The following is an 11,418-nucleotide window of genomic DNA, read 5'->3' as shown; positions in this document are numbered from 1 at the left end:
AAACAAAACAAAGCAAAAGCAAAACAAAACAAAAACCCAGAATGTGGGAAAAAAGTCTGAATAATGCTGTTCTGAGGCAAGTGAAGACGGAAAGGGCCCTCATGCCCTCTGACCGAGGCACACACGGAGAGTGAGTCCCACGGACATGGACACGGCCCACCGGAGCCCAGGGGACACACTTGCAGACACCCCCTGGCCCCCCCGCAGCCTCATGGCTGTCCCCCAGGGCCCTTGGGGAAGTCCCAGACAAGGAGTCACCTGTAGGCCAAAAGGCAGCTGACAGGGCCAGGAGGACTGGCCACGGGTGGGAGCTTCCCACGAGTGTGTGGAGCAGAGGGCAGGTAGGACAGAGAAGGGGCCCGTGTGAAACAATAGAAAAGAACATTCTGGACAGGAACTAGGGCAGAAGGTAGGTAAAGGGACGTACATGGATAACCGTTTTGGTACCTGTATTGCGAACCATAGTGCCCAAAAGGAGAGGGAGAGAGAGAAAGAGGGAGAGAGGGAGAGAAAGAGAGGGAGAGAGAGAGGGAGAAAGAGAGAGAGGGAGAGAGGGAGGGGGAGAGAGGGAGAAAGGGAGTGAGAGAGAGAAGGAGAGAGGGAGAGAGAGAGGGAGCAGGGAGGGAGAGAGAGGTGGAGAGAGAGAGGTGCCTGCCATGGAAACGGGCGGGGTAGGGGGGTGGGAGGAAACTGGGGACACTGGTGAGGGAAATGTGCACTGGTAAGAGGACAGGTGATGGGACATTGACTGAAGCCCAGTTATGAACAACTCTGTAACTTGTAAACTGTGTAATCTCACTGTGACTAAAAATAAAATCAATATAGAATAAGGCCAACAAACAAAGAAACAACCCCCCTCCCCATCAAAAAAAAAAAAAAAAGTATGGCTGAGGGCACCAGTGAGCCTAGGACCAGTACAGCGCATGTGAGGTTCTGGATGAACGGAGCGAGATGCCAGACAGCTGACAGGGGAGAGGAAAGGAAGGATGGGAGGGGGCCGGAGTGATAGCACAGTGGGGAGGGCGTTTGTCTTGCACGCGGCCGACCAGGGTTCGATCCCCAGCATCCCATATGGTCCCCTGAACACTGCCAGGGAGTAATTCCTGAGTGCAGAGCCAGGAGGAACCCCTGAGCATCGCCGGGGTGTGACCCAAAAAAAAAAAAAAAGGAAAGAAAGAAAGAAAGAAAGAAAGAAAGAAAGAAAGAAAGAAAGAAAGAAAGAAAGAAAGAAAGAAAGAAAGAAAGAAAGAAGGAAGGAAGGAAAGAAATGACAGAAGAGGTGAGAAGTGACCGGGGGACCCATCAGGCAGGGGGCAGAGGAAGGACAGGCAGACCCAAGTCATTTGGCCCTGCTCTGAGGATGGAGACCCTGGGGAAACTGAGGCATGGGCCTCTCCTTCAGCCTCTTGGTCTCAAGGCATGGAACCTGCCAATCAGAGTTCGTCCCCGTTCCGGGCCTCGATGGCGGGCAGCGTCTCTCCCGGCACTGGGAGACAGTCTGGCCTGAACTGACCCTCCCAGCGCTGTAGCCGAGCTCCTCGCTTATGGTGGGGAGGGGGAGGGGGGCAGGTCCTGGCCTGGAGCTTCTGGGTCTTGGGGCTGTGCTGGTGGCCCTGGCCAGAGGAGGAAACGGCAGTTCCAGTCACAGCCTCACAGGCTGTCGTCAGGCCGAGAGCACCCCCCAGGCGTCATAGCCTCAGTCCGAGTGGAAGGAAAAGTGCTCAGGACTCCAAAATAGAAAAGCTGCTTCATGCTTCCAGTGTCGCTGCCGACACCCTTACAGAAGCAGTTCCTTTGTGTACCATTTTTTTTTCCCTTTTTGGGTCACAATCCAAAAAGGGGTTCCTCCTGGCTCTGCACTCAGGAATTACCCCTGGCGGTGCTCAGGGGACCCTATGGGATGCTGGGAATCGAACCCAGGTTGGCCACGTGCAAGGCACACGCCCTCCCCGCTGTGCTATCGCTCCAGCCCCGTAGCCCCCTTCTAAGAGAGACGTAGCTACGGCCAGGAGCCGGGCCGGGGCGCTTGGCAGAGATGCCAACAAGTGCCCGGAGGACACCCCATTCTCAGCCGGGGGCCGGGGTGGGCAGCGGCCCTGTGGCACATTGCACACAGTCCACTGCTCTCGGAAGCCCGGGACGTCGGCCTTCAGAGCGGGCACTGCCCGCTGGACAGCGGGGGAGGCGTGGAGCCTTAGGGCTTTACCCAAGAGGCCGATTTTCATGCCAGGCTGAGGGTCAAGGCCTGGCTCCCAACACTGGAAATGGTCAGACTCGACCCACAGCTCCTAGAGGCCGGGATGGAGCCCCCGGGGAGTGGACAGGAGGGAACAGTGACCAGACCACGGAGGGGAAGGGGTGGAGGGACACGCGGGTCAGAATCCCTTTGGGGATGGTTTTGTTTGCTCTGCTCCTCACAGGCCCACCCTTCCAACATGGACACTGACCCCGAGGGTCGGCAGCTGGCCACAAGTGTGTCTGCGGGCGGGGTGGGGAGGGCAGTTAGAATAGAGAAGGAACCAGCATGATAGTAATGGATGGATGAAAATGATTATTTTGGACCGGAACTGAGTGTTCAAAGAGGGATAAGGCATGTATCTGATAAACTTTCAGTATCTGTACTGCAAGCCAGAAGGCCCAGAGAGAGAGAGAGAGAGAGAGAGAGAGAGAGAGAGAGAGAGAGAGAGAGAGAGAGAGAGATGGACAGACAGACAGACAGAGACACAGATAGACAGAGACACAGACAAGCAGAGACAGAGGAGAAAAGTGCCCGCCATAGAGGCAGGCAGGGGGACACTGGGGGTGGGAAATGTGCTACTCTGATGAAGGGGACAGTGTCGGAACATTCCACAACTCAAACCCAATAATAAACCACTTTGGAACTGTGAAAAAAGTAAATTAAGTAAATTAAGAGTATTGGCTAAAAGCAAACAAACACAGACCCCCAGAGAGGCAGGGGTGAGGGGGGGAAGGGGGCGGGGTTCAAGGGTGGAGACTGTCCAGGTCTCAGATTTGAGACTGGGCCAAGGAAATTAGGGGTCGGATTCAGCACCAGGAGCAGAAGAGCCGTGGGTGAGAGCGGGGTGAGAGCGTCAAGACCCTTTGTCCTTATCCTAAAGGCCAGAGAGGTAGTGCAGTGGGCAGGGCCTTGCCTTGCCTTGCCCTTGGTCCATCCAGGCTCGATTTCTGGAGCCGCACAGGGCCCCCTGAGCCCTGCCAGGAATGATCTATGAGCACAGAGCCAGGAGTCAGCGCTGAGCACAGCTGGGTGAGGCCTCCTCACATCTGTTCATTAAATCCTGTCGCTATCACTGCCATCCCGTTGCTCATTGATTTGCTCGAGCGGGCACCAGTAACATCTCCATGGTGACACTTGTTGTTACTGTTTTTGGCATATCGAATATGCCACGGGGAGCTTGCCAGGCTCTGCTGTGCGGGCGGGATACTCTCAGTAGCTTGCCGGGCTCTCCGAGAGGGGCGGAGGAATTGAACCCAGGTCGGCTGTGTGCAAGGCAAACGCCCTACCGCTGTGCTATCGCTCAAGCCCTTCATTAAATTAAATGAATATAAGGGATAAGAGGTTAGAAAGCTTCATCAGGAATCTGCATCTGCCATGACATCAAGAAGCGTGTCTGGGGGTCCAGCCCCGGTTGTGGGTCACCTTAGCGTCCAGACTAACCCACCCTGTAAGTAGGAGCTTCCTGTTCTTTCTTTCTTTCTTTCTTTCTTTCTTTCTTTCTTTCTTTCTTTCTTTCTTTCTTTCTTTCTTTCTTTCTTTCTTTCTTTCTTTCTTTCTTTCTTTCTTTCTTTCTTTCTTTCTTTCTTTCTTTCTTTCTTTCTTTCTTTCTTTCTTTCTTTCTTTCTTTCTTTCTGTCACACCCAGTGATGCACAGAGGTTCCTCCTGGCTCTGCACTCAGGAATGACTCCTGGCAGTGCTCGGGGGACCCTATGGGATGCTGGGAATCGAATCTGGGTCGGCCGCATGCAAGGCAAACGCCCTCCCCGCTGTGCTATCGCTCCAGCCCCCAGCTTCTCTGTTCTCAAACCCCTCCTGTGAGCCGGCAGGGAAGGCGCTCGCTCTGGGGCCGTGTCTGCTCATCCTCTAATACCCTGGTGCTCGGGGGCCCTCCGCGCCCCTCCCCTCCACCCTTCCTTTGCTTGGGGGACCGGGAAAGACACTTTCACGGTTGCAGTGAACCTTTCGGGTCTGCAGTGCTCAGGCTGCCTTTCGCTGCAGGAAGGACACGTGCCCTGGCTCCACACCACGGCGTGTTCCAGCAGATAAATGCTGGGTCCAGGATATCGTTTCAGAGACAAACGGGTCAACCAGCCGCTTGCGCCTGACCGGAAGCCGCCGCCGAGTTCTTGTAAGGCCGAGAGGAAAAGCCCACTTCACAGCGATGACAGCGCAGTTCCTGGATGGCGTGTTTTCGGGGTCAGGCTTCTCCCTCCGAGGAATTGTTCCAGGATGAGGGGTGGGGGGGGTGTGGGGGGGCGGCTGGGGGAGGGCCAGTCCGTGGGAAGGGCTGACCCGATGTCTGATACGTTCTGCCGGACTTAACTCTCAGCAAAGCAGCCCCACCCCTGCCGCCCCCAGCTCAGACTTAGTTCCCTGTGGAAGCTCAGGAGATTTTTATTTTTTTTTTTTACGTTTCCTTCTTTTTCCCCCACAAAGTCTCGCATTTAGGGGGCGGGTGCTTTATCCAGACAATGCCCCAGATCAACGTCCCCGATTTTTACAAAATCTGTGACAGGGACAGCGAAGGCAGTGTAAGGGTAAGTAAGGCCTTCCCTGTCGCCGGGTTCTGTCCCCGGCACTGCACATGGTCCCCTGAGCACTGCCAGGAGTGATTCCTGAGCTCGGAGCCGGGAGTAAGCCCCGAGGAATGCTGGGTAACGCCCTCCGTCCAAAGCAAAGGAAGAAAGTCTTATTGCAAAGGAAGGCGTAATTTCGTGCAATTCTCCTCAGCTCTTGTCTTGCAGAAGGAAGTGAAGTTTTTTATCCACGTGGCCAGGCTGGGAAGCGATGGTGACCGGACGCCCGTTTAGTTGCTTGTTGTCCGAACCAGGGTAGAGCAGGTGCAAGGCAAGCACCCTACCCACTGTGCTACCCGGCCCTCAGAGACACCTGCCTGTGCCACAGGTCACATGACCTCTCCTGATCACAGCCGTCACCTCATCCTCCCTAGCAGGCACCTCCCTCCCTCGCCCCACGGCCCGCTACCCCCCAGCTTCCTGCTCGGCCCCTGCGGGCAAACCTCCAAAGCAAAGTTCTCGTGCCGGTTTCTTGCCCCTGGCCTCAGAGCCATGAAGCGTTGCCCAGAGGTGGAAAAAGCCCCTAAAATTTCAGTCCAGGAAACGTGACCCCGGGCCCACGCTGTCTTGGACTCCGGCCCTGGCCTTTCTTCTCCCTCGGGGCTCCTAATCTAGCCTCCCATCCCGCAGCCTCATCTTTCAGGAAAGTCCCACCTCCACCACGTCCCTTTCCAGAAGGGTCCAGGAAACTGGAGGTTATGGCACCGGGGGGTGGGCCCGAGTGGTGGTAGCACTGCGGGTGGGGGGCTTGCCTTGCACGTGGGTGGCCCGGGTTCGATCCCCAGCACCCCATATGATCTCCCACGCCTGCCAGGAGTCATCTCTAAGTGCAGAGCAAAGAGTGAATCCTGAGCACTGCTGGGCGTGGCCCCCAAACAAGAACAACAACAAAACTCTGTCACTGTCCTCCTGTTGCTCATCGATTGGCTTGAGCGGGAACCAGTAACGTCTCCATTGTGAGACTTGTTGTTACTGTTTTTGGCACATCGAATACGCCATGGGGAGCTTGCCAGGCTCTGCTGTGCGGGCAGGATACTCTCGGTAGCTTGCCGGGCTCTCCGAGAGGGATGGAGAAATCGAACCCGGGTCGGCCATGTGCAAGGCAAACGCCCAACTCGCTGTGCTATGGCTCCAGCCCAACAACAAAACACAAACAAAAATAAATAAAAACCCACACAAATGAGATGGGACAGAGGTAAGGCACTTGCCTTGCGTGTAGCCAACCCTGGTTCTATCCCCGGCACTACGTATGGTCCCCTGAGCACTGCCAGGAATGATCCCAGAGCACTGAGCCACGAGTAAGTCCTGAACCTTTTTGGTTAGGACCCGATCTCTCTCTCCCCACCAAATCTGCAAAATGATCTCAAGCAAGGAGGGAACCAATGCTTTCTTTGTAGAACGGATCAAAATAGTCGATTCACATAAATGAGGACTGTGAATGGAAGAATAGGAACCTTCCATGGAAAACACATCAGAAATGTCACATTTCATAAAAAGAGTAGGGGCTATCTAGGAGCCCGTCCCCCAAACCCAGGCGCTGAAACAATTGCCCACATCTCTCTCCTCCTACAAGAAGGAAACCCTACTCCGAATTTTATACTTGCTACTGTTTTGTCCTTAGTTTTTGAGTGTTATGAAATTAAAATTAAAGCGGCTGGAGCAACAGCACAGGTACGACCTGGGTTCAATTCCTCCATCCCTCTCGGAGAGTCCGGCAAGCTACCAAGAGTATCCTGCCCACACAGCAGAGCCTGGCAAGCTCCCCGTGGCGTATTCGATACGCCAAAAACAGTAACAAGTCTCACCATGGAGATGTTACTGGTGCCCGCTCGAGCAAATCAATGAACAATGGGAAGACAGTGCTCCAGTGCAGTGGGTCACACCCAGTGATGCTCAGGGGTTCCTCCTGACTCTGCACTCAGGAATTACTCCTGGCGGTGCTCGGGGAACCCTATGCGATGCCGGGAATCAAACCCGGGTTGGCCTCATGCAAGGCAGACGCCCTGCCTGCTGTGCTACTGCTCCAACCCCAAGAAGTCTATTTTTAATTGGGGAATCTGTCACCATCATTTGCCAATTGTCCAAGATCCGTAAGTAGATCATGAACATATGTCCTATTGCAAGGAGAATGTTTTGTCTCTGTTCATGATGTCACCGGGATCCCAGCAGCTAGTTCACTCCTGACTGTATACAATTCACTGAAGTGACTTCCTGTGACGTGAAGAAGAACGAACGGCAGATGACTCAGAGGTCAGCTTATGACTTCCGTTAACTTTATACTTTGGGTGAGCACTTCTTCTTCTTCTTCCTCTTCTTCTTCTTCTTCTTCTTCTTCTTCTTCTTCTTCTTATTATTATTATTATTATTATTATTATTATTATTATTATTAATTATTGGGGCTGGAGAGATAGCACAGTGGTTGGGCATTTGCCTTTCACGCGGCCGACCCAAGTTCAATTCCTCCGCCCCTCTCGGAGAGCCTGGCCAGCTACCGAGAGTATGGCACCCACATGGCAGAGCCTGGCAAGCTACCCGTGTGTATTGGATATGCCAAAAACAGTAACAATAAGTCTCTCAATGAGAGATGTTACTGGTGCCTGCTCAAACAAATTGATGAGCAACCGGATGACGGGATTATTATTATTATTATTATTATTTTGCACAGGAATAAAATTTGATGTCATCACCTTCTCACCAAAATGTCTTCACAATCTCAGGGGCCAGTTCCTGTTTCCATGGTAGAGAGTGTGTCAACCCGGGGTGAAGTTTGACGCCGGGGCCCACTCCAAGCACTGATAGTAAACAGCCTTTTAAAATCCAAACTTTCGGGGCATCGTGGAAATCCCAAGCTCTGCCAATGAAGCAGGCGCATGGTCTGAAATAAGCGGGTCCTTTGTTTTCAGTGATTAGCGGGGAGGCTCGGGTGCCACTAGGGAAATACAAACACACACATCACGAGAAGTTCAGGAAGCAGGTGAGCTCAGTAGTTTCCCAGAAAGGATGGAAACACCTTCCAACGGCTCTTTCCTGCCCGGCCGGGAGTGGTGTTTGCCCTGCTGGCTCCCGTGGTGATTTTTCTCTGATTGCCGGAGCTGTTCTGTTGGCATAATCAAGGACAGGGAATCGCGTCCACCTCTCCAGATAAGAGTAGATTAGTGGCCTTTCCCATTGTATTGCGATCGGGTCTGGGGACCTGGTTCTCGCCACCCCGGAGTTGTCAGCGGGGCCTGACCAATTGCTCATCCTCCTCAGCCGTTCTGCAGAGCCGTTTCATCTCTATTGTTAGACCAGGGTCAGAGTGTTCATCAAACAACAGCCCAGCGAGGCCGCTGAGGCAATTTCCAGGAGCTCTGTCATCAGCAGCAGCTTTTTTCAAACTTCTGTTTTTTTGAGATGTCCTATCTGCAGTTCAACAGAAAGGCAAATAGCATCACCTCTCACCCTCCCCCAAGCAGCGACATATAAAGGGACCACAGTGACTCCAGAAAGGGTCAAGATTTTCCAATAAATGTGTTGTTATGCAGCAAGTTGACACGAAAATAGGCTGTGAGTCTGTTGACATTGCGGCTGATTTTCAGTTGATAGTGGCCTGGAGTGGGCTGGAGCAACAGCACAGCGGGGAGGGCGTTTGCCTTGCAAGCATGAGGCCAACCCAGGTTTGATTCCTCAGTCCCTCTCGGAGAGCCCGGCAAGGTATCGAGAGTATCCTGCCCGCATGGCAGAGCCCGGCAAGCTACCCTTGGCGGCATATTCGATATGCCAAAAACAGTAACAAGTATTACAATGGAGACATGAACAATGGGTTTAGAAGACGCTTCTGGTTTGGGGTCTCCATGGCCCCCTTCCAAACCTGTCTTCATTTACCCTCACAATGGAAAGATTTGCTTTGAGGCTCATGTCATACTTCAATAAAATTTTCTTTTATTTTCTCAAAAAAAAAGTTATAATTATATTAACTTCAACTTAAGAACTGCTGTTGTTGTTGTTATTATTATTATTGTTGTTGTTGTTGTTGTTATTATTATTACTTTGGTTTATCTCCATTGTGAGACTTGTTGTCACTGTGTTTGACATATTGAATAACGCCACGGGTATCTTGCCAGGCTCTGCCATGCGGGCGGGATACTCTCGGTAGCTTGCCGGGCTCTCCGAGCAAGAGATGGAGGAATCGAACCTGGGTTGGTCGCATGCAAGGCAAACACCTTACCTGCTGTGCTATGGCTCCAGTCCACGATGGAGACATTACTGGTGCCCGCTCGAGCAAATCGTTGAACAACGGGACAATGAAGAACAGTGCTACAGTGCAGCAGTGCTATTATTTTGGTTTAGGGGCCACGCCTGGTGGTGCTCAGGGCTTCCTCCTGGCTCTGCACTCAGGACCACCCTGGCAGATCATAGGGGGTGCTGGGAATTGAACCCAGGTCATCTGTGTTCAAGGCAAGTTGCCCTACCCACTCTACTACGGCCAGGAAGAAGAAAAGTCTGTCTCAGTGATCTCAAGTTCTCTGTATTTTTTTTTTTTTGGATCACACCCGGCGATGCACAGGGGTTTCTTCCTGGTTCTGCACTCAGTAATTACCCCTGGCGGTGCTCAGGGGACCTTATGGGATGCTGGGAATCGAACCTGGGTTGGCTGCATGCAAGGCAAACGCCCTACCCGCTGTGCTATCGCTCCAGCCCTCAAGTTCTCTGAAAGCTTTGAAATTCTCTTTGACTTGGGGGCTGTATACTTTCAAAATGCCACAGACCCCTGCTTATTTATTCTGCTTATGGTAGCTTTGGCTTCATCTGTTTCCAGGCACTGCAGCTCTATCTTTTTAAACGCTTCCTCTTCTCCATTCTGTCTTCTCTCTCTGAGATTCTGATCTTTTTTGGTTCTCACATTTATATCTCTGACCTTCATTTTCATATTCCCCAACTGCTCTCCCTTTGTAGTGTATCTTTGGTTTCAGCATCGAGCTCCTTCCTTCTGTTTTCGCCTTTGTGTCCGATGCTCACCCGTGCACTGACTTTTCTGCTCTCTACCGACCCACGTGCATGCCTTTGTAACGTATGTATGTACAGTCCGACTCTCCTGAACACTTGCCTCATTTTATCTGGTCTGCTCATTAATTGTTTTTTTTTCTTTTTGGGTCACACCCGGCAATGCACAGGGGTTACTCCTGGCTCATGCACTCAGGAATCACTCCTGGCGGTGCTCAGGGACCATATGGGATGCTGGGAATCGAATCCGGGTCGACCGCGTGCAAGGCAAACGCCCTACCCACTGTGCTATTGCTCCAGCCCCAATTGTTGTTTTTTTTTAATAATGTAGGAGCACTGCTATTTGTTCAGCCATTGATTAATCTGATTGAATTGGGTATGAACTCCACATTACTCTTTTTTTAAAATTGCATCACCATGAGATAGAGTTATGAAGTTTTCATGTTTGAGATTCCGCCATACGATATCGGAACACCCATCCCTCCACCAGTGCGCATTTTCCACCATCCACATCCCAGCCCTCACCCTGCCTCTATGGAAGACAATTTCCCTAATACTCTAATTTTGGGCATTATGGTTTGCTCGAAATTTCCCACCACCACTCAAGCCTACCTGCCAGGGGCAGAGGCTAGGTAATTTATTTTCCATGGCTCATTTTGAATATTATGAGAGCTCGCACAGCCGTGATTGTAAGTGTAAATTTCTAGATTGTAAATGGTTGGGTCCCAGAGATATCTCTGTAGGGCACTAATCCATTTTGGGATTCAATTGGGAGTCTCTGAGCCAGGATTGTTGGGTCCTGGAACCCACATACTGGGGATAAGGGGGGCTTCCTTGTGGAAGCTCTTGGTCACCAGGATTCCATCTGGAGCAGGAGGGCAGACGGCACCTGCTCCCTCTGGGCTGCCCCGGTGAAACTGGCCCAGCATGGGGCCCGGAGAGATCTCCGGCGCTGTGGTGTCTCCCGGGACTTGCTGCTGCGTCTCTGGGCCAGGGCTGTTGGTGTGCTAAGATGGCACCAGAGGCAAATTGTGGGCGTGATGGCCAGTCTGTAGGGTGGACGGGGACCCAGGGAGGAACGGGCCAGGTCCTCTGATGCCATGCGGCCTGGAGATTCAGTCCTGGAACCCGCAAACCTGGGCCTTGCTTGTGGAAGCTCTTGGTCGCCGGGATTCCACCTGGAGCAGGCGGGGAGACTGCACCTGGTCCACCTGGGGCGCCCTGGTGAAATTGGCTCATTAATTCCACAGATTCCATTACAGGTGACTCCTGGCTCTGCATTACCCCTGGTGGTGCTCAGGGGACCCTATGGGATGCTGGGAATCGAACCCAGGTCGGCCGTGTGCAGGGCAAACACCCTCCCCGCTGTGCTATCGCTCCATTCTTTGGACCTGATCGAGTCCTAGGCTGGGGTTGATTTCACGTGTGTAGGAACTGGGTGATTTCTTTTTTTTTCTTTTTGGACCACACCTAGTGGTGCTCAGGGGTTACTTCTGGTTCTGTAATAAGAAATCACTCCTGGTGGTGCTCAGGGGACTATATGAGATGCCAGGGATCAAATCTGGGTCAGCCTTGTGCATGGCAAATGCCCTACCCACTGTACTATCGCTCCAAACTGG

Source organism: Sorex araneus, chromosome 6 (genome assembly GCF_027595985.1).
Source record: "Sorex araneus isolate mSorAra2 chromosome 6, mSorAra2.pri, whole genome shotgun sequence".
Classification (NCBI taxonomy): Eukaryota; Metazoa; Chordata; class Mammalia; order Eulipotyphla; family Soricidae; genus Sorex; species Sorex araneus.
This window is presented reverse-complemented; position numbering follows the sequence as displayed.